This window comes from Caloenas nicobarica, chromosome 15, assembly GCF_036013445.1.
Source record: "Caloenas nicobarica isolate bCalNic1 chromosome 15, bCalNic1.hap1, whole genome shotgun sequence".
Taxonomy (NCBI): domain Eukaryota; kingdom Metazoa; phylum Chordata; class Aves; order Columbiformes; family Columbidae; genus Caloenas; species Caloenas nicobarica.
Genome location: NC_088259.1, coordinates 2,342,374 through 2,363,921, shown reverse-complemented (window position 1 = coordinate 2,363,921; position 21,548 = coordinate 2,342,374). Strand labels below are relative to the sequence as shown.

Below are 21,548 nucleotides of genomic sequence, written 5' to 3'. Positions count from 1 at the left end.
CTATTGTCAGGGCACCTCAGGGCTGTGGGGACAACTGGGGCATCCCAGGGTTGTGGGTCGGGTCATCGCTGTGACAACAGGCCCCATCACAGCATCAGGGAGGAGGGCAGTTTGTTGCCATGGACACCAGGAGCATCGCGGGGGTCTCAGCACTGGTTTTCGGCTGGGGCGATGGTGTGGCTTTGCATGCTGCTTTGGGGGAAACCCCTTGTTCCCAGCGCTGCGCCAGGAGCGGCAGGTGGGCCCGGGGGCTGGGGGAGGCGCACCTGGGCACACGCAACCTCTAAAGCTGCTTTCTGCTTCCTGCGAGAGCAGGGGTGCTTTCTGCTCCGTTGTAAGTGCTGTGTCAGGAACACCTGCCCCACACACGCAGCTCTGCACGGAGCCCCGGGGGTGTGATGGGAAGGGCTGATGTACCACAGCTCCGGGTCTCACGCCGGGTTTTCATACAAAGGTGTTACTGGGCAAGGCAGAGATGGACCAGTTCATCCCGGTGGCAGAAGGGATGGCTTGCTGGGCAACCCCAGTGCCTTTGGGACCGGAGGAATCGCGGTGCGTGGGCACCACCACCACCTTCCCCGGCTGCAGGGGAACAGGCTGCTTTTGGGAGGTCAAACCGCTGCCTGGGCAGGGCAGAGCCCCCGCAGCAGCGGGGGTGTCCCCACGGGGCCGGGGGAACGGGGCCGGCACGAGGGTCTGACGGGCACCGGGGCAGGGGTCCTGCGCTCCCTCCCCAGCTTCTCCCAACCCCAGCCCCACAGTGGGTTTTGATGCCCCTCACACAGGCCACCTGTGCCGCCTGTGCCACCTCGAGCATCCCCAGCAGCTCACGCTCTTCCTCCCGGCTCGTGCTGGGACATCCCGCAGCCCTCCGGCCCCTCGGTGCAGGCCCCAGCGAGTGCTGGGGGGAGCAGAGGGGCCCAGGGCAGCCCCCCGGCCGGCCCGGGGGAGGGAGGTTTGTCCCCTGCGCCCCCAACCCGGTGTCCTCCTGTCCGGGCCCTGGTGTGGGGCAGGCCCAGCCTGGGGGGCCGGGTGCCCAGAGCAGCCCCACAGAGGCTCCCCCGGTCCGGCACGGGGACGTGTGTCCTGTCAGGCAGGGACAAGGGCCGAGTGCCCCCGCAATCCCCCAACAGCCCGTGATGGAAACTCGTTATTAAATGATTCAGTGCATTTTCTGCCTCTTAAAGTACTTAATATACATACCCATGTGATTCATTATTATTATTATCATCTAATAAAAGATTATCTGACTCACTTTCATGTGTCTTCCAATTACAAATTGAAATTGTTCCCACTATGACCTTGCAGCTGCTAGATTTTCTAAAATTAGCCATAATGATGCATTTTACTAAGATAATTAATTAGCTAAACTGAGAAAATTGAGTAGTAGAACTGCTTCACATGCTGCTAATTATCTTTTATTATGTCATCTTTACATGCAAATAAAGAAATATTGTGATTATTTTAAGTACTGTTTTCATTAGCTAATATACTTGTTAGCATAGCAATGGCTTGATTCTTCCCCAGCAGCAAGAGCCCTTGGGGACTCTGCTGCTTATTGACTGCAGGACTCTTCCTCTCAGATTAAGAAAACATAGTTATAGTCCAAGTTAGGTTTATTTTGTCGATTTGTTTTAAAGGCAGTGAGGGCGAGCAGGCGGGAGGGTGTCAGAGGTGGCAGGAGAGCCGGGGGCGCCAAGGGCTCCTGCGGAAGGTGGGGGTCCCGGCCAGGGCAGGGGGCCCCCCAGGCCCCTTTTCTCTGCTCAGGATGTGCCCGTGACCCCGAGCGCCCACCCCGGAGCAGCTCCTGGCACCTCGCAGGATCTGGGTGGGCGCTGGGAGGGTGCTGCGCCAAGACTCTTCCCAGCAGCACCGGTCACAGGCGCCGCGGAGCAGCAGCATTGGTGCGGTGGGAGAACTGTGTTTCCAGCTCCGGGAGCCAGCCGGTCGGCAGGAGCCGGTGTGGGATGCTGAGACCCCTTGTTGTTCCCCAGCACCCCTGTGCGGCATCTGCCGGGTTCACTGCCCTCAGCTTTATTTTGCCCTGTCCTGTCACCGGCATCCGACTGGCGTCTTGTCCCCACGGGCCTGGGGCTGCGTCCTCTGGCCAACAGCTGGGAAAACCCTGGCTGCCTTGGGCAGAGCCCCTGGGGCTGGCAGGGTCCCACCCGCCCTGCCGCCCCCTGCCCGCGCCAGCCTTGCCCTGGCGCAAGTGGTGCCGAGCTGGCTGTTGGCAGTGGCAGGAGCCGCTGTGTTTGGGGACCCCCATCTCACCGTCACCACCGGTTCGCAGGCGGCAGCTGTTGGAGGTTTGGTGCTCCCGGCCTCGGCTTTGGCACCCGGGCCCCTTTCCCAGCACGGGCAGGATAGGGCAGGGGATGCATTTTGTTCCCTCCAGGCTTTTGTTATAAATAACTGCTATAATTTATACCAGTGGGGAACTTGGGGCACGGGCAGCAGCTCCCTGGGTAGGTGGCTTTTCACAGCCCTGCAACAGTCCAGAACAGGATCTGAGGACTGGTCACAGGGATGCTTCCCTCTGGTTCACTGGCCCGAATGGCATTCGTGCTGGAGACACGGTAAAGGCAGCACCAGCAGTGTCACCAGCCCCAGGGCACTGCAGTGCCCCATCCCCTGGCTGTGTCCTGCACCAGCACCAAGTCACGGACGGCAGTGGGGCTACCCAGAGAAATAAACCCGCTCTGGGCCGCGAGGTTTAGTGGCAAGGAGGCTGTTCTGAAGGAGGAGCGGGTGCTGGTGCCAGCTGTGGGAAGGGGATGGGCTGAGGGGACAGGACATTCGGGCCCAGGGGGTGTCTGGACAGAGGAGCAGGGCTGGGGCGCGCAGGGCTGGCACTGGGCACAGCCCCAAAGTGGCTCATTTTGGAGCTCCTGGGGAGTGCGGGCGCATCCAGCACGGCAATAGCTGGTGCTGCTGTTCCTGAAACACCGCTGGTGCCTGCAGGCTGGTTTGCCCTGGGGATGGGATTAGTTACTTGGTCCAAAGCCATCATGCACATCTGTCCACTGCGTGTTCCTGGCGAAGCTGGGGACACAGGGACACTCTGGCGTGGTCATTTGCAACCCGCAGCCCTGTCTTTGTTCTGCAGAAACCTGTCACAGCAAAACTATGCTGAACTGCGTTGTGGTGCCGGCACAAACCCAGCACGGCAGCAGCTCCCTTTCCCGAGGAGAATAATGTCATGTTGTTAGGAAAAATTAATTTCTTCCTAATTTTGTGTAATTAAGCAGTAATTCAGTTCCTAAGCAGTTGCTTAGCTGTTCAGATGCTAAGCAATAATTACGGCCATTGATTGCCGCGAAGGGGAGGCCAGAGTGGAGCTGCCACCTCTCCCCGCGGTGGGGACGCTGCGGGGCGGCTGGCACGGCGCTGGAGACGATACCCGGGGGGTGCTGGGTCCCCCAGGGAGCTGCTCCCTGCTGACACCCCCTCGCTGCACGGCGGGCAGGGACACCCTGATGGCCTCTGCAGGCAAGGTCTGACGAAGCTGCACATCCCCAGCTCTGCCACGGTCACAGGCAGCGTCCACCTGCCCACGGCGGGGAGGAAGGGGAGGCCCAGCCCCGCTGGCAGGCAGGGGAAGCACTCGCCAGGTTTTTATTTGACTTTATCCATGACCTTCCAGCTGGAGCAGAACCTTCCCTAGAAATGCTGGGGGCAGGAGCAGGCAGGTCACAGGCAGGTCGCAGGCAGGTTGCAGGCAGGTTGCAGGCAGGTCACAGGCAGGGAGCGGGCAGCGCGGGCAGCGCGGGCAGCTCGAACCGGAGCTGAGCCGCGCTGGCACCGCCGGCAGCACCACAGCCCCCTCCTGCTCCTGCACCAGCAGGATGCCGGGATGGAGCCATGAAACAGGGAGGCAACAGCAGAGGCCATGAGCTGCCTGTGAGCAGCAGCCCTGGCTCCATCTCCCGCAACACAAGGCAGGGAGGAGCACCCTAATTACTGCCTCTAATTACATGATCAAGCGGCTCTGCGAGGGCTGTGCAGCGCCTTCAGCCCCACACTGCCCCAGCGGGGCCGCAGGAACGGGAACGCCCCACGGCCCCGCAGGACCAGCTCCCTGCAGATTTACTTTTGCTGAAGCAGTTTTAGGATGTTCAGCTTCAGGCTTTCAGCTATGAACCCCAAACTGCGGTTTTGTGAATGCAGGGAGGCAGCATTGACCCGGGGGGCATTTTGTGGTACCGGCACCATGCCGGTGTTGGAGCAGAGGACATCTCAGAGGGGTTGGTCCAGCCTGAACCTCGGGCAGCCTGATGGGCTCCCGGGGGGCCAAGGTGCAATGGAGGGTGCAGAAAGTCACCCCAGGCTTAGCAAAGATTTCCTTGCTGCCCAATGCAGACACCTCTGTTCCCACTTGGGTCTTTATGAATATCTCCCCTCCAGGGAGACCATGGGTGGGGAGAAGAGCATCGTGCCCACGGCCCAGCCCGGTCCTTTGGTTACAAACCAAGGCCTTCCCGGGGTGGGAGAGCAGAGGTGCTGCCAGTCCAACCTCCTCCTGCACGGGGCTCCCCTGGCAGCTCAGGTGGCACCGAAACTGCCACAGCACGTGGCCACCTCAGAGCTGCCATTGACCGTGACCACACAAGGACGGTGCACGCAGGGGCTGGTGCTGCCGGGCTGGTGCAGGGGGGGCCGTGGCCCCCGGCTGCTGGGATGCACCAGCCCCAGCCGCAACCGGGCGCTGGCAATAAAAGCCACCAGTATTTGGGGGGGGCAGCAGCTGACGAGCTGATTTTGGCTCACTGGGTGCCACACACCAGCCCCCCCTGCACAGCCGCAGCAGCCAGGGTCACCCAGGACCGGGGGAACAGGGATACACGGTCACCTTTGGGGAGCGGTGGGAAGGGTGACAGCTGGGGACGCTGTGGAGGTGCAGGGGAGCGGCCACCTCCCTGCATGGTGTCAAAAGGTGTTCTCCTGCGTGTGCTGCAACCTTGGGCTGAGCTTTGGGTCTTTCTTCAGCAACCCTCAGCCTGCAAGGGTCCCGGAGGCTCCCCAAAGCTCGCTGGCACCCTCAGGCCCCCCTCCTGCTCCCCTGGAGTCTGCCCTTGCTGGAAAGGTGCTGGAGGTGGCTGCTCCTCATGCCGCTCTTCCTTCCCACCTGCCCGACCAGTCCTACCAGAAACCTGCACTTTTGCCCTAAAAATATGCGTCTGAAGTTTCCGTTGTTTACTTTTGCCTTGCCCCATCCCTGGTTTCCTCCTCCCCTGCAACTTATCTGCTTTGGGCCCGAATAAATCCTGTCCTCCCGCCCTCCCTCCTCCGGGACGGCGTTGCCAGTGCTGGCACTGCGTCACTGTCCCCGGGAGAAGTGTCCCTGACAGGGACACAACAGGGCAAGCGAGGCCCTTCCCTCGTGCTCAGCAATGAGCCGGGGCTGATGGACACCTTGTGGCTCTGGAGTTCGTTCTCTGGTGCTCAGTGACCCACCGGTAAGGTCAGTCGTGGCCTCAGCGGGGTCGTGTCCACGTGCTCCCAGCCCAGAGCATCGGGACGGGGCTGAAGGGGCTCATTTTTCCAAGGCTGCCACTGCAGAGCCCTCTCTGGCAGGGGAGGGAGATGCTGCCGGTAGCCTCAGCCCCTTGACAGGCGCGTTGGGCAGGAGGTGACATCTGCCTGCTCCCTGACTTGGTTTCCCCATCAGTTACACACAGCTGATGCCACAGGGCTGCACAGTGCCGGGGAGCTGCGGGGTGCCCAGGGGTCTTGGGTGCCGCTCCAAGGTGCTGCCTGCACCGAGACGGGCGTCGGTGACCTCGTGTACCAAACCAGCCGCTTGCCCAATGGTGGGGACAGGCAGCTGCTTGAAAGGCGGCATTTCGGCAGGTGAGGGGTGCATGGTGAGGGATTTACAGCTCAACCCTCTGCCCACATGGAGAACTGGAAATGTTCAATGCCGTTAATACCACTAAATAATTGTGCTGGTTCGCCAGGGTTTGTAACAAAACCATAAGGAATCAAATTGCCTTAATTCCCTAAGAATTGCTATGACGTCTTCAAGAGGAGTAAATTGTCCATTGCATCAAGGAGAATGAAAATGAGTTTTGCTTTCAGAGAGGAAACTTCCCCATCACACAGTATTCGGCTCCAGCACACCATTGAAACACTAAAATATGACACCTTAAAAAATACCCTTATTATTTGCTTTCCTGTTCACGTGCAGCAGAGACCCCGGCTCAGAGGGCCGCGGGGTGGCTCACGGGGCCTTTGGAGGACTCCGGCCCCAGCCTCAGCCCCTCCTGTCCCAGCAGCCACGCGTTGGCCCTGTCCCCCGGCACACCGCGAGGAGCCTGGCTCTGGCTCCGCTCCTGCAGCCACCCGTGCTGTGGGTGCCCCCCATCCAGGACACCCCACAGGCTCACACCAGCTCATGTCCCCTGGGGCACGGGACACGGGAAAAACCTCCCTGGAAAGTTGCAGGAACAGCCAGGCCTGGGGTGGTGCTCAGGGATGGGGCTCCTCTCCTGGAGGGTCAGCGTGTCCCGACGGGCTTTTGCTTCTGTGCAAGGTGCTGCAAAAAGGGAGGCGATGGCAGCGGGGGTTCCCCACGGCAGGAAGGTGCTGTCAGTGCCGGGGGCTGGCAGGGCCGGTGGCACGTTCTGCTGCTGCCCAGCCCCGTCCATCGCCTGGGCTGCTCCAGCCCGGTGGCTCCTGAAAGCTTCTCCGCTCCCCCCTGCCAGCCCGGGGGTGTCCAGCTCCTGCACAGGTGCCGGGCACACCGGCAGCCCAGCAAGCTGGGTTCGTCTCCGGCCAGATCCAGCAAACAATCACACGGACACAGTGGGAGGATGTGAGCGCTCCTCACATTTGCATTGATGGCTGTTTAATGAGCTAATTTTCCTTTGCGATATTGATTTCCCTGGGCTCTGCTACAAGATGGCTTGCTTCTAGGTAATGAAGACTTGGTCGCTCTGAGTGGAGTCTGGCCTTAAATCCACAGGACGTGCCGGCACAGCGGGGCAGGGAGCATCCCACCGCTCAGGGCTGCTCTGAGCAGGGCTGGATGGGGCTCGTTTTCCAAGCTGGTGTTGATGAGAAAAGCAGGAAGCTCCAGGAGAAGACTCTCACGCATGTCCAGAGCTTGGATTTGCAGCAGACTCTTGAAATGCCCAAGTACTGCCTTGCAGCTGGAATAACCCAAACCTGGCTTTTCCCAGCTCCAGTGCTGTGCTGGGAAGCTGCTGCAGAGCGGGATGGACGCGGCAGTCGCACACACATGTATGCACATGCACACACATGTACATGTGCGCGCACACACAGAGCCTTTTCTGGTGCCACCACTGACCCTGCAGACCAAAAGGGCCCTGGGCATCCCATCCCTCCCACTGGCCCCTTGCCGTGACTCCAGCGGGGGGACGGGCTGTCCCCAGGCAGTGTCACCCCTGCCCAACAGCTGCCTCCAGCAGCACTGGGGCAGACGATGTTCAGAGCCCAGCCTGGCTGCTCGCTGCTCACCCTCCTGCGTCCCCCTGGCCACCCTCCCTGCCCTGCTGGCACCAGTGATGGAAGCAGAAGTGGCACCAGCCTCACCAGCCCCAGCGCTGCCCGTCTGCCCCGGGACCAGCCCGGCACCGGCTCTGGGGCACAGCTGGGTCTGCAGCCCCACAACCACAGCTTGGAGGAGACGCAGGTGACCCTGGAGGTGGCACTTCCAGCACAGCCCTTGGGCACAGACGATGACAAGGGGTCAGCCCACTGCACGCCTGCCCCATCGGGTGCTTGGGAGGGATAAACAAAAGGAGCTGGAAGTCTTAATGTGTGATCAAGATTATGATTTAATTGGCACAACAAAGGCTCGGTGGGCTCAGCCACATGACTGGAATATTAATATGGAAGGATGCAGCTTGTTCTGGAAAGACAGGCAGGGGATTAAGGAGGAATGTGTTGCTTTGTATATGAAGGCTGGATATGTTTGGTTTGCAATCCAGGGAGAACCCGGCTGCCACCCCTCTGCGGCGAGGGGCTTTCATGAGCAATTGCCAGGCTGACCCAAAGCCCGGGACATCGTGGTGATGGAGAACGTCTCTACCCAAGCGACTGGTGTGGGATCAGGAGAGCAGGGACAAACTGTACAGCAAACACTCTCAAAGCATTAGAAGTGATTTTTTGGGGGGAAGAGGTGAGTAGAGAAGAAAGGCTCTGGCTTTGTGTCTGACCTCCAGGGCATGGATGCAGAGGGCAGGGGGAAATAAGTGGGATGAGTGATGCCAAGACATGAAGAAGATCCTTCTCTTGCAGAGGGAAAGAGCCAGAGCTTGGGAGCGAGAAAAGGGACATCTGGAGATACTGAGTCCAACACGCTGCTCTGAGCAGGGCCAGTCAGGCCAAGGTGCTCAGGGCTTTGCTCAGGGACGGTTCAAATACCTTCACAAACAGAGAGCCCAGACCTCTGTGAGCCCTGGGCCAGGGGCTGACCACCTTCATGGGAAAAGTCTTGTCCTTACATCAAGTTTCCCTGAGCCGGCTGGGTCCTGTCCTGTCTCTGTGCACCCCAAGCACCCCATGCTCCAGTCCTCTGCTACCCCCCATTTTTGGCCATTTCTGCCACCTGTGTCTCACCAGCCTGGCTGCGGGAGCCCACGCCAAAGGCCACGCCAAGGGCCATGGCAAGGTGGGAGCATCCCGGGCTCCCTCCAAATCTACCAGCTTTGGACCAGCTGGCTGGGGAGCGGCTGGGAAGCAGGCGGGCAGGCTCGAATGCAAATGTATCAACTTGGAATGCAAAATCGAGAAGGCCAAAGGGAAAAGAAGAAGGATTCAGTGAGCAAGGCAATGAGAGCGCATGGGGAGGAAGGGGACAGGCAGAGCCGGGACAGATGCTGCAGGGCGGCAAGGGGAAGCCCTTGACTGGGATGCTGCGCTGCCGGGGGCGTTCACTGCCCCCGTGCATCAGCCTGGATCAGCGTGTGCAATTAGCACCAGCAAAAGTGCAACAGCTCTGAACAGGGCTGGGGAGCTTGGAGAGACCAAGCGGTGCAGGCAGGCCAGGCCTGGCTGCTCTCTCTGCAGATGCAGGCAGAGCTGGCAGCAGGAGAGCCCGAAGTGGGAGGGATGTAGCCAAAATCGAGGGGGCTGCAGCAGCAGAAGGGCAGCGCTGTGAGGCCTTTTAAAAAGAAGACGGCTGAGTGCTCAGCACAGCTTCGGTCCCCTGGGAAATGCCAAGACAAGCAGCAAAGCAGCCCCAGGACCCACAGGACAGCACCTGGAGGAGCAGCCGCCAGCATCGACTTCTCATGGGAAAACCGTGGCAAACCCAGTCTTTGACAGAAGAATGGGAAACACAGTGTCTAGATCTTGATGTTTGCAGTGCTTTGACTCAGGTTCATAAAAGAAGCTCAGAAGCAAGTTGTAAATCTTATTCAGTCTAACTCTGCTATAAAACGAGTGCTGGTCACAGCTCGGGTAACTACCTCTGGGCTGCAGCTGCCAGCAGGTGAGATAACGGGATACAGGACTTGCAGACAAAATAGGAAGATAGGAAGAGTGGGAATCATGTTGGAATGCAGATTCCTAACCCCAAACTCTTCCTCCACACCACCCTCACTGACAAATTAGATAAACAGGCTTGGGGAGCAGAAAAGTACACAGCACAGCCCGGTGCCAGCAGCGTCCCAGCACAACAAGGCCATTGTATAAACAAGAAATGAGGAGCAAGAGAGTAATTTTCAGGGGAAGGACCTGACACTCTAATAAATCACAGCAGAGCAGGGAGCTAACAGCCAAAAAGGGGCAAACACAATGCTGGGATGTGTGACCGGGAGGGCTTTGGAGCTGCTGGATGCGGCTCTGATTTCTCCATGGCACCGGGAAGCTGTGGCTGGAGAAGGCGGCTAAAGCTGGACATTGCCCTTTGGGCTGGTTGGAGAGGATGCAGGGAAGGATGTCAGAGACCTGGAAAACATGATTGGCAAGAAAAAACAGCAAGCCGTGGGACTGCTTAATTGGTAGGAGAGAGCACAGGGGGCTGCAGCAGCAGTCTGAGGAATGTAAATGATTCCTGCAATGAGGAAGGGATTAATCTGCTCGTGCTGGATAACGCAAGGAGAAGCAGGGTTACATTATCACAGGGAAATTCAAGGTAGGCAATGGGAGAAATCTTGCCAGTCATGAGGAGGTTGGGGCTGGAGTCTCCATTGCCGAGGTTTCCGGGAGAGCCGGGTCCCAGGCAGCGTGGTGTTAGCTGGCATTAGCACCAGCTGGTCCCAAAGGTTCCTCGTTTCTAGGATTCTACCCTTTCTGGCTACAAGCATACGGAAAACCCTTAAAGTACAGGCCTGGCTGGCTTCATGGCCTGTGAAGAGGAAAGGTAGAACAGCTGGGCGAGCCCTGAGAATAGCTCCTAGAGACCCAAAGGGATTAAATGGTCTGTAGGCACCATGGAGGCAACACCAGCATCATCCTCCAGAGCCACGCAGGGGATCAGATGTCAAACCAGCTTCCCCAGGAACTGACAGTGAGGTCAGGGCTGGAGAAGTCGCAGGAATTAACTTTTGGGGTAAAGCAAAGCAGGTGAGGCTCCTGTGGGCACCAGACCCCACATCACGCTGGGTGCTCAATAGGCGCCTGGGGAAGGAGCAGCCTGGCGAGGAACCTGCCTGGAACAAAAATCAGTTTGAGTCAGCAAGAGGAAAGTGTGCTGGGAGAGAAACAGTGCTTAAAGAGCTGAGGGCTGTGTAATTTGAATTTGTGACATTATTTCTGTTGTGTCTGTCCAGGGGTGGTCATGGCCGTGGCTCTGCTTCAGTTTCACGCACAGGATGAGCAGAGCTCACGTGGGAGGCGGGTGATGGATGCTCAGGGACTGGCTAATGATGAGCTGCATGTTAAGCACCCTTCACTCTTGGTAATTGGAGAAGTGATTAGAAGCACCTGTGAGCTGGCAGCTCTCAAGCAACAGGAGCCACAAAACTTGAGCAGAAAGTGTCCCAGGGATTTCACTGAGAGCACTGGGAACCTGCTGCTGGCAAATCTTTCCATGGTCCCATGGATGTCACCTCCCATCTCTGGTGCCAGAGCGCAACTTTGGAGCACCATTCCCACAGCTCCAGCCTTCAGATGCTTAGCATTAGAGAATATCCTTTAATCACCTTTTCAGACTGCTTCCAAAACCTGTGGAGTGGCTGCCCTGTTCCTGGGTGAGGGCTGCCACCATGGAGAAAAGTCTTTATCTCCCTGGGCTTGTGTCACAGGGTGGCCCATCAGCTAGAGGGAGCTCACACTTGCTCTGCCTGCCCGTGCCCGCACGATGGGCAGGAACCCCAGCACCCGGGGTTCGGCAGCGCCCAGGCAGGCACGTCTTGCAGGCAGCACGGGAGTGTCCCTCTCTGCAAGAGGATGAGTTTAGCCTGGAAACACTTGGCATTTCTTCAGCCTCAAGGGACTCCTTCCTTCCCGCTGCCGAAGGCGTCCCCAGGGCAGCCAGCGCCTGTCCTCGCAGTGGCAGTGTGCCCAGCATGGCGATGGGGCTGCCCGAGGCTGCACAGACCTGTGGTGTGCCGGCACATGCACCCTCCCAGCCGAATGTGCTGTGGCACTGAGGTGTGCCTGGGAAATCCGTACTGTCACTGAATATTAAGCAGGTATTGGAAATCTCCGGGGCTCCTGTCCGGGAGAAGCAGCGCAGTTGGTATGAGTCTGTAGGCATGGTGCTACCACTCAGCCTGGGTGGAGGCAGCACCTTCTGCTGCAAAATCTGTGTCTTGGATAAACCAGTGACATTTGCAAGAGTAGCATGCAATGTCAGAGGTCTCCATCCCTGGTAACGAGCTCAGCCATCACTGCTGTGTCTGCACCCAGGCGCAGAGCTGCAGGCAGTGGCCGCAGGCAGCCCCGCAGCCAGGGGTGCTGGTGTGCAGCAGCTGCTGGAGCAAAGTCACTGCCCCAGTCACACAGTGGACATGAGTCAGGTCACAACCAGCAACCTTGGGACATAGCTCAGGAGCCTGTGCCCAACTCCCTGCAGACTCTGGGAGTCTTCAGGAGCTCTCTGTAACCAGGAGCACATCCAGGTACCACCAGGCCCCAAATGATGACACTTCTCCAGCTTCACGGACACTGGCCAGAAGAAAGGCACAGGCACCCAAAGAGCCGATGTCCTGGCAGGAGGGTCAGCTGCAGGTCAGCCTCTGCCTTTCCCACTGATGTTCTGTGAAAGACAACAAAATGTATTATTTCTATAATTTTCTCGTTGCTTTCTTTCGCATTTCTCAGTGTTGCATAGCTGAGATGTTGTGAGTAACCAACATCATTTGCATTTTGCTTTTCCTGATTCCAGTTAACATTGGGTTCAAGGTAAGTACGTAACAGTAACACATTCCTCATTGGGGTGGGACACATCTGTAAATCAGGGCCACGGTGGATCTTCATGCATGAGGAGGGCAGCAGAAGGTAATGATGCAGGTATTGATGGCCCTTCCATGCATCCCGGTGCAGAGCTCGCCCCGCTTCCCGGGAGGAGGCAGGATCCCCTGGCCAGTGAAGTATGGGGGTGTCCTGAGCCCAGAGGAGTTTGGCCAGGGGGACTGTCACAATCCCTCTCCGTAGAGGCCAAATTATTGTTATTGTTGTTGTTGTTATTATTATTATTATTACTATAACTATTATGCGCTGATCCCAAAGATGGTGTAAAACGATGGCAGCTGGCAGCAAGGTTGTGCTCCAGATGATGCTTGACCCCAGCTCTGTTCAGCTGAGCGCTCTGCACACACAGGGGTTACATCCTGTGCCCAGGAGGATTTGGGAATAACCAAGCTGAGGACTCAATTCTGCTTTCCAGAGAGGCTGAGGAGGGGTCCAGTACTGGTGTCAACAGGCACTGGAGCCACCCAACAGCAGAGTTCACGCTGGCTTTGTGAGGGGACCAGGTGGGAATGGTCCCAGTTTGGGTGCACCATTCAGTCCCACCTGGTCCCCTCACAAAGCCAGCGTGAACTCTGCTGTTGGGTGGCCCCAGCACAGGAAAACGAGTGACACTGGGACTCTTCTCCAAATGACCTTGTCCAAAACACAGCAATCCCACTCCGTAAACAATATAACAGATGTGGCCTGCATTAAGACTGGATTGGTAGATGAGTTTCTATTATAAAATCATACATTCTGTCTTTACTGCATCCAATTTTGGGGCCCAGAATACTGAGAAGCCAGAGGGGCATCAGTGATGGAAGAGCAAGGTGGGCGCAGGGCCCTGAATACAAGTGGAGAAAAAGAATGGAGGAGCTGGGTCAGTTTCCTCTGGTGCGGAGATACTGAGGAGCTGATGGAACAGCAGGCTACAAGCACAGGAAGGGCAGTTACAGGAATGATGGAGTCAAATCCTCCTTGGTAGTGCCTGGTGCTACATTAAGGAGCAAGAACCACAACGCGAGTCCTGAAAGGCTCAGGTGGGATGCTAAGAAAACCCTTTTCTTGGGAGGATGGTGCAGCCTTGGCACAGGTCACCACAAAGGTGGGGCAATGGCTGGCTGTGGAGGGCATTAAGGGTCAGGGAGGCAGAGCCATGTCTGATCTCACCTTGTGTTGGTCACCAAAGCGGTGCTGAGGAGTGACCTCTGGAAATCACTAACATAACCTGCTGTGGTCCCTTCCCACCAACACTTCTGCAAGTCTATAACGAAGGTGTTAAAATGCCTTCCCAAATTATATTTGCCAGATGAATTCTCATGCAGGGGAGGGATCTTGCTTCAGCATTTCCTAACAACTGGGCCACCTATTTTGCATGTACAGCAACGAGTCACTTAACTACCCTTAAGTGTTCTTTTAAGACCAACTGACCAGAAAGTGGTCAATCTGAAAATAAGCTGCTTTGGTTTTCTGGTCATAAAGTACCAATTAATGCCACCTTACAGGCATTCTTCACACAAGGTGCTGCTCTGGAGACAGAGGGAGGGTAAAGGTTGGCCGAAGGTTGACCCGCGCAGGATGAAAACGAAAAGCTCAGGTAGAGGCACGCCTGGTGGCTAGAGGAGTAGGCAGGACTAGGGAAAGAGGAAGGCACTGGAGAGGAATAATTCATGCATGTTGACCTTCTATAAGCAGAATCTGAACCTGGGGGCCAGGAGAGACAAAACGTACATGTGAGATCTCAGCAGTGTCCAGCAGTGCCATCCCTGGGCAAGGAGCGAGGCTGAGAGAGGAAAAAGGGTGGAGGGTGAAAATGCGGTTGGACCAAGTGAGAAAGGAGAAAGGGGAATGCAGCAGAGAAGGAAGCCCTGCCTTACTGGGAAGAGGATAGCGCTGTACTGGTCTGTGCAGGGGACCTGGAGGAGGCGTGGAATGAGGCGGGTGTAGCTCCATGATAGATCTGTGTCCCTTGGCTGTGCCCTCTGGTTGATCTACACAAGTGCAGTGACAGGTACCTCCAGAGCACACCCGCACTGCCCGGTGGTGCCGCCCAGGAGCAGAAGAGCAGAAGAGCCAAGGGAACAGCACCTGGGGAGAGAGGGAAGGCGCCAAGGGGACGTGCCAGCCGGACAGCACAGGGCATCAGCACTCGCTGCTGCCGAACCAGCCAGGGCTTCAGCGGGTGCAGTGATGTGCCAGCATCCCCTGGGCAAGTGGGATGGCTGCACGAGGGCTGCGCTGCCCTGGGTTCATCAGCCCTGCGTCTCAGCAGAGCTAATTAGCTCTAGCAGAGTTTCCCTCTGGTGCTGGAGCTCACTCGCTCAGAGCAGCTCTCCACAGGGGAGGATGCAGCGACTCCGCACTGCAGCCCTGGCCCCTCCGGAGCAGGGACACAGCGCACGCCTCCTCAGGCACCCCGGGTGCTGCTGGTCTGGCTGCCGGGGCGCCGAGCCGGAGGGACCACGGCCGCTGTGCAAAGCCCCCGAGGGCCGTGTGACCACGCACGGGCCCCCGAGCAGCCCCGGCCGTGAGAACTCCCACAGAAACCCTTTCTCAGCGGGGCCGCTCCCGGGCGCCTTCGCACCTCTCGAGGCCTCAGGCGGCCCTGGGCGCCCGCGGGCAGCGAGGCGCGGGCCGAGGCCGCCCGGGGACGCCCGCGGGGGGCGGCGGGCAGGCGGCGGCGCCACAGGCCCCGGCGGGGCCGGTTCACATCCGGGAACGAGCGGCGGGCGCAGACGTGGAGGGCGCGGGCGGGGCGGCGGCGGGGGGCGGCGCGCGGGGGCGGCGGCGCGGCCAATCGCCGCCGCGCTCTCATCGGTGCAAACAGGAGCACAATGGAGCGAGCGGCGGGCGCGCTGCAGCCAAGCTTGGCGCGGACGCCGCGCGGCTGACGGGCCGGGCTGCCAATGGGCGCCGGCGCGTGGCGGCCGACAGCCAATGGGCGCGGGGCGGGGGCGTGCCCGGGCGAGGTTAGGGTGTCCTTGCAGGGTGCTGGGCTAAACTTCACCAAATAATAGCTGTTTGTATTTGGGCGGCCGAGGAGCCATTTTAGGTAAGTTCTGCCCCGAACTTTTGGGTTCGCCCGCCCGGCGCGGCCGGGGGCGGTGGCGGGGCGGGGGGCGGCGGCGGGGCCGCGCCGGGGCGGCGCTATGAATGAACTCGGCGGCGCGGGCCGCGGGGCGGGCGGCGGGGCCGGGGCGGCCGCCGGCCCTGTCATGGCTCCGGCCGCGGGGGAGGGGCGGCGGCGGCGGCGCCCCCGCGGTTCCTCCTCGCCGCCCTCCCCCGCCCCACCCCACCCCCCGGGGCCGCCGGCAGCGGAGGGTCCGCGGCCCCTCTCGCCGGCCACGTTCTGCCGCTCGCCCCCGGCCCGGGGAAGGCCGGGCCTGGCCGGCAGCTCGAGGCCCGGCGCCCCCCGCAGCCGCGGCGGTGCGGGGGCCGGGGGCGGAGGCGGGGCGGGCTCCCCCCGGCGCTGCGCGGAGGCTCCTCCCGGCCGGGGTAGAGGGGGGTGAGGCCCCCGGCCCCCGCCGAGCTGCGCGGCGGGCTGCGGCGTGCCGGGAGCCTGCCCGCCGGGAGCCTGCCCGCGGGGCGCAGCCGCCCGCCGCCGTGCCGGCCGCAGTGCTCCAGAAAATCGATAATTAAGTCTTTAAACTTCGCGGGCGGGGGAGAAGCGGGTCCCTTTGCCGGCCTGAGGCCCTGGGGCACGGGTTTCCCGCTGCCCGGCGCCCGCCCAGCAAGGGCATCGGGGGCGGAGGGGAGGGGGGGATCCGGTTAAAGGGCCGTTCCCTCCGCTCCGGGCGGCCGGCTCGTCCCGCTGGTCGGCGGGTCCGTCCCGCTGTGCTGCCGTGGCTCGGGGTGAAATCGCAGCCATGTCTCGGCAGCGGCATCGCAGTCACGCCGGAGTCGTGTCTCGTTCGCCGCAGTCATCGCGCTGGAGTCGCCCCACGCAGCCGCACGGCCGCTGTGTTTTGGTGGCTGCGTTGTGGAATTCTCCCTGTTCTTAGCAGTGGTTTTTGCTGGCGATTGAGGTTGGTTTTAGTCTGGGTCAATGAGGTTTGTAGGGTAAATGAGGGAAATGCACGCAAGCAGAATGTGGAAAGAGGACGAGAAATCGCCTGCCAGTATTGCTGCCTGGTGTGCACACCCGTCTTGGAGCAGCTAACGGTTTCTGTTTATCGATTTGCCTTCCTGACAACTACGCTAAACTCACAGTAAAGTCGGGGACCTCGGAGGCCAGGCAGACTGCTCGTAACGCGGAGAGCTGGTTCTGCTTGGTCTGCTGCCGGCCCCTGCTGTGGTAGAGCTTTTCAGTGATTTTGCTATGCAAAGTGCTTGGTTTATATCTTCAGTGAGTTGGGATGCTTTTAGCCAAAAGCTCGGGCTTTTTTGTTGTTTTCCTCCTGCTTGGGAAATGCAGCAAATGCTTTTGGGGTTGGAGAATGAGGAGAGAAAGGTAGAGATGGTTTGCTGTGGTTGTGCAAAGCGTCCTGTAGGTCTGTGCAGAAGTCTCCGCACCCCTCTGCAGTCCCTGGCAGAGGCTCCGCGTGGGCAGACAGATGTGGCTGGAGTTGCCGTGTGTTTATCCCTGACCCCTGCACTTACAGGGCTACAGATATTTGGTAGCTGGTGCTGCCTGTGTCTTTGTAATTGATGTAGGGTCAGTTGGATTAAGGTGTTGCCGGAGGAGAGAACACTGGGCTCTGCAAGTATTTTCCCTGCCATGAAGTGTTGCTGTTGCTTTTGGGCTCGTTCTGGTGATGGCACGGGAATAGGTGCTGCCTTACCTCTCCTTGCCCATTGTTTACCTCGTTCATGTGGGAGCTCTGCTGTGCTGCTTTGCAGAGAAATTGTTGTTTTGGAAACGCTGTTGAAGTATGAAGCAATAACAGCATATTTTTGTTCTGGGAGTAAATTCTTCCTGTAGTAAATAGGTTGTTTCTCTTGAGGCTTCTGGCCTGCAACTGGGTTGGTTTTGTTCAGGGCTGCCACTGGGTTCCTTTCCCACTTGTTCAGTGGAAAATTGATTCCTCTTCCACTACAAAGCTTAATGTTGTTATCCGTTTGCTTTTGAAAAGCTAATTCTGCCCATCGTTTCTGAATTTGTACAGTTGCCTAAACTTGCTGGTCCTTTGGGAGCATTGGATGTGCTGCTGAGTTTCCTTCGCTGCAGAGATGGGAAGCGCAGCAGCGGTGGGGTCAAGCTGGCGGAATGTTACCCCTCGAGTGCTTCAAGCTGTAAAGCATGACAACCTGTAGACTTGCATCCCATCAAAATGTCTGCCTGTACCTTGCACAGCAGAACTGAAAGTATGTATTATTCTTCTTCAAATAGAAGCCAAAGTCAATGAGAGGGCTTGGAGAAAGACTGGTCTTGGTTCATTTTCACTTCCATTAAGTTTGAAGCCCATCCTGCAGCCGTGGCTATTTGTTTCTGCCTCTTGTCTCATATTCTTTAAGCAGAAACGTTGGTTGCCCTGTTGCTGCGAAGGCTGCAGGCTAGTACGGATGTGTTAAAACCTTGCCTGTGTGAATCTGTGAAACTAAGGCAGCTCTTGTGCTGTTTCTCAAGGCTAGCAGCATGTGAATAATGCGCATCTCTTGCGAAAGGTGCTGTCAGGGTCCCTCGTTACCTTGTTCTGAGCGCTCTATCTGGTTTGGTAGCACATACCTTTTTAGTGGCTTGAGTTCACCTCCGTTATCCCGCGTGTTGGTGTTAGGGAAGAGTGGCTCTGTCTAAGCTGCTGGTCTTCAGGCAGCTGGCCCCTGATATTGCAGCGTTAACCCTGAGGGTCGGTGCCGTGGGTGTTGTTGGGGTCTGTTGACTTCTAGTGGCTTAGTGGAGGAGGCTCTCAGAGGAATGCTTCATTTTCTCGACTGCTTTTTACCATATTTCTTTAACAGGAGGTGAATCTCTGCCTGTCCCTCTTTAGAAGTATCTCAATAATTTTTAAGATCTACTCTTCCTTGAGAGATCTTTAATATTTTCTCAAGAGATTCTCCAAAGACATAAACTTTTACAGATGGATAATATAAAGTGTTTCACTTTAACGGGTTGTGTTATTTCAAGAGGAGTTTGCACAAGCAAGTGAACTTGTTTTTGTGAGGTGGCAAGGCTGAGAGCTCGGCTGCTGGAGCAGCCCTTTGTTTTTTGCATGAGGCGGTGTCCTGGCCTGTCTGGGGTTTGCGGAGATAAGAGCTGGTATCATGTGCATCAGCATGCAGGAGAAGCTTCCCCTTGTGAAGGAGGGGAGAGGGTTGATCAGCCTTGCACTGTGAGTGAGCCCTTGGTGCAGGAATGTGGACTGGCTGTGTTGGGGCTGGGAAGCAGGCATGCGTAGAGAGGCTTCTCTGAACTTGTCTTAAAGAGACATTGGCAAGCAGGGTGCTTGGATTCTCACGGGACTTCAGGGGAGATGAGGGGGCTCGTTGTTGTGTCTCCTATAAGTAGCAGTGGAAGCGTTTCTCCTTGCTCATCCCATTTCTCTCTTTGGACAGTGGCGTCAGCCTCTGGTGTTGGTGACTTCGCCCTGCTCCGTGGAAGCAGAGGCAGAATTGTAGTGGGGCCAACAGGCTGTGCGAAGGGGGAGGAGATGGTCAGGGTGAATGGTCGGGGTGTAGTCGAGTGGCAGTGTTTGCTGGAGGCAGAGGGTTGGTGACAGCATGCAGGGTTTGTATCTTGGGTCCTCAGCACCCTAAAAAAGCACAGAAACAGGGTTACACTTCACTCAGGGAACGGTGGCAATGTCAGTGCCTCATTGCCAGCGTGGTGGTGGTGGGAGCAGAACCCTCTGAGGCGGCACAGGCCCGTGCAGCAGCCCCCGTGCTGCCAACGCCGCGCTGGCCGTGCCCGTCCCAGCAACCCTGGCATCCTCAGGCACCAGCCTCTGCTGGGAGTAATGGCTGGGAAAGCAAGCTGACCAAACCACCAGCAGAAGGGGAAAAACGTGGTGCTGTGGGTGTCAGCTTGTGACACGAGGAGACTCATTTTGCTTTCTAATATCTTGGGCTGGTGCGAGATGTTTTCCGTGTGATAGGACAATGCCTTCAACTTTCCCTTATATGGGAAAATCTGGTATGCAGCCTAACAATCTGCCAATACGTGGCTATTAATTTTCAGCATTGCTCTGCTGGATGTGCCCGGTCAGCCTAAGAAGTAGAAAACACCTGGGACGCTGTGGCTGGGCTTTAATGTTTGAGGCAGGTCCCTGAGCAGTATCTGGGGAAAGGTGGTGGCTGTGCCCTGGGGAACGCCTGAGCACACCCGGCTCCTCGGACAGGCAGCTCAACGCTGGCTGAGTTTGTTTGCCCGGTGTGGGGCTCCTGCCCCGCGCTGCCCTCGGCCCGGTGCCCAGAGGGGACCTGGGGACCCTGGTTGTGTGTGCACCGAGCAGGTCGCTGGAGCGCTCGGCCCGTCCTTTGTGCAGGACCTTCCCCCTGCGGAGGGTCGGTGGGAGGTAAGGGGTGCACACTGTTCCATACTACAGCCTGTTGCCTCCAGGGGATTCCCAGCCTGTAGGAAGCATAAATCCTGCTCTAACAGGAGCAAAACACTCTCTTCAGTCCAGAAATGAACATGAGAAGTGTGGGAACTGAGTCCCAGTCCCTCTTTGTTTTTATGTGGGCGCTGGACATGCGCTTGCAGAGGTGCCTTGGGTGTGGATCAAGTGCGAGTGTTATCATGACGATGAGATGTTGGCTTGGCCGTGGGGTGCACATCACACTTCCAGCCCGGGTTTCCCCGTGAGGGATGCTGCTCGGTCGCAGTCTGACAGTGATGGTATTAACGTCTGTCCTAGGAGGTACAGCACATCTTCTGCAGTCTTGCCTTTGCCTTCACTTTATGCAGCCCTAACGTTGCACTAGTATAGGTTAGTGTCATCTGGTTGGTTGGTTTGGGGGGTTTTTTGTGCTTTGTTTTTTAATTGTGTTATAACTGGTGAGATTAAGTTTAGATCTCTTCTGGTGAAGCTCTCTGACACTTGTCTGGCTCTTTCTGCTGTTTGGATCAGTTGTGGGAAGTCTGGGTTGAGATGCAGGTAACTCATTGCTTCCTCTTGAGGTGACTGTGCCAAAAGCAGGGGAAAACTACACTTGTCAGTGTCAATTTGTGGAGCAATTGTGTTTTCTAAATGTTTCCATGAAAGCGTGGGAACTATGGAGCCCTGCTCTGCATTGGAGTAAAAGGAGACAATACCTGGGGTCAGGCTGGTGTCAACCCAGCCCTGTGAACTGGCTGCATGTCCCTAATAACGTGCATGTTGTTGCAAGGGAGGGACAGGTGGGCAGTGGAGGGGCAGGGTTGTTTCATTCAGTATCATATACGGTGCTAAAGCGTGTGTTTAAATTGCAGCCTGGGAGCTCTAGCACAGGAACTAAGGTGAGGAAGGCATGAGCTGTGAGGGACCCCAGGCCAAAAGCCGGTGCAGGTGCTGGTGTCCCTGCAGCTGACCTGCTGACAGTGCTATGGGGACAAAACTGCAGCTCTCACTGCCTCCCTGGGATGGGAGACCCCCACCCCTTCCCCCGGAGGGATCTCATCTGCATTTCTTTGAAGGCAAAAGCAGGACTTTAGCTAATTGACTGACTTCAGCTAAGAGGCCCTCCACATTAGCAGCCACTGCTGAGAACTTTGGTCCCTCTGTATTGCACTAGAAATAGACATTTGTTACGTGGACTTAGTTGAGTTTCCTTCAAAAAACATCCACTTATTAAACCTCTTTTCCAAAGTCATGAAGGTAGTTAGATAACTAAGTTGCTTTATATGCTTTCTGGTTTTCATTTTGCAGTTCACGTGTGCTCAGTGGCTGCCTTTGAACTCCAGCATTAGCAGTGTGCTGGTGTGCTACATGCAGGAGCAAGGATGATGCAAAGTTTTTAGGGACTTTCACTTTTTTGACATATAGGTAGGTGAAGTATTGGTTCTTTAAGAAACAGTAATGCTTTGTTATATGTGTGCATCAGGGCAGAATTAAAGTCAGTCCTAGATACAAGAATAAACATTAGTGCTCTGCTATAGACGTGCTGTGAAAGCTGCTATTTTTGTGTGAGCTGCTGCCTTGAGTTCTCTAGCTCTTGTGCGCAGAGCACCTTTAACCCTAAATGTCTCATCCACTTCAGTTGAACTTAAAACATACTTAAGAAAAAATGAAGCTTAAGTGTTAGGTGTCCGTTAATTGAGGATCAGA

General features: G+C 57.3%; 1 protein-coding gene across 6 annotated transcripts in view; it reads left to right on the top strand.

The window, feature by feature from the left end:
• Positions 1 to 15,340: 15,340 nt before the first annotated feature.
• CHD6 (chromodomain helicase DNA binding protein 6) overlaps positions 15,341 to 21,548 on the top strand; it is an 89,191-nt gene continuing 82,983 nt past the window's right edge. For 5 of the 6 annotated variants that reach the window (XM_065645983.1, XM_065645980.1, XM_065645982.1 and 2 more), the window contains exon 1: positions 15,341 to 15,418. The gene's annotated coding sequence lies outside the window, so the exon portion shown is untranslated. The remainder of the gene's footprint in view (positions 15,419 to 21,548) is intronic. The other variant, XM_065645981.1, reaches the window with a different exon arrangement.